Here is a 1,160-nt window from a genome sequence, read left to right on the forward strand (position 1 = left end):
CCTGGTAGGATTGCAACGGGGTCCGCCTCGGGACGCACGAGCACGCACGAGGCGCGTCGCACGCCTTCAGCTCGCCCCACCGGCAGGACGTCCCACGATACATGCCAGTTAAACACCGACGGGCGGTGAACCAACAGCGTGGGACACAAATCCAACTACGAGCTTTTTAACCGCAACAACTTTAATATACGCTATTGGAGCTGGAATTACCGCGGCTGCTGGCACCAGACTTGCCCTCCAATAGATACTCGTTAAAGGATTTAAAGTGTACTCATTCCGATTACGGGGCCTCGGATGAGTCCCGTATCGTTATTTTTCGTCACTACCTCCCCGTGCCGGGAGTGGGTAATTTGCGCGCCTGCTGCCTTCCTTGGATGTGGTAGCCGTTTCTCAGGCTCCCTCTCCGGAATCGAACCCTGATTCCCCGTTACCCGTTACAACCATGGTAGGCGCAGAACCTACCATCGACAGTTGATAAGGCAGACATTTGAAAGATGCGTCGCCGGTACGAGGACCGTGCGATCAGCCCAAAGTTATTCAGAGTCACCAAGGCAAACGGACCGGACGAGCCGACCGATTGGTTTTGATCTAATAAAAGCGTCCCTTCCATCTCTGGTCGGGACTCTGTTTGCATGTATTAGCTCTAGAATTACCACAGTTATCCAAGTAACGTGGGTACGATCTAAGGAACCATAACTGATTTAATGAGCCATTCGCGGTTTCACCTTAATGCGGCTTGTACTGAGACATGCATGGCTTAATCTTTGAGACAAGCATATGACTACTGGCAGGATCAACCAGGGAGCTGCGTCAACTAGAGCTGAGCAGCCGGCCGCCCGGGAGTGTGTCCCGGGGGCCCGCGCGAACACGCAAGCGTCCGCTCAATTATTCTGCAAACAGGAGGAGGCTGAGCTCCCCTGCACCATACACCTCGAAACCCTCTCAGGTCCCGGCGGCGCGAGCGCCGTCCTAAGTACTTGGTCGGGTTCGAGAGAGGCGCAATCGCCCGGGGTTTGGCGAGTAGACGCTTTAGGTGCGACCACCCGTGCTCCCAACTGAGCTTGCCGCTGCCGACAGAGGCCCGGGAGCGTGCTGTCGTGGCATTGCCGGCGGGAGACAACACGCGCCACCTACGGTGACCGGCAGCTCCAACGCCAGCG

The 1,160-nt window shown here is 56.6% G+C and overlaps 1 non-coding gene across 1 annotated transcript in view; it reads right to left on the reverse strand.

Moving 5' to 3' along the window:
• The window catches only part of LOC126433413 (small subunit ribosomal RNA), a 1,910-nt gene extending 1,106 nt beyond the window's left edge, over nt 1–804 (reverse strand). Inside the window, exon 1 of the ribosomal RNA XR_007578463.1 lies at nt 1–804. This exon is cut by the window's left edge and continues 1,106 nt beyond it. This is a non-coding gene — a ribosomal RNA (small subunit ribosomal RNA).
• Between the last annotated feature and the right edge of the window lie 356 nt (nt 805–1,160).

Source organism: Schistocerca serialis, unplaced genomic scaffold (genome assembly GCF_023864345.2).
Source record: "Schistocerca serialis cubense isolate TAMUIC-IGC-003099 unplaced genomic scaffold, iqSchSeri2.2 HiC_scaffold_1164, whole genome shotgun sequence".
In the NCBI taxonomy this organism is placed as follows: domain Eukaryota; kingdom Metazoa; phylum Arthropoda; class Insecta; order Orthoptera; family Acrididae; genus Schistocerca; species Schistocerca serialis.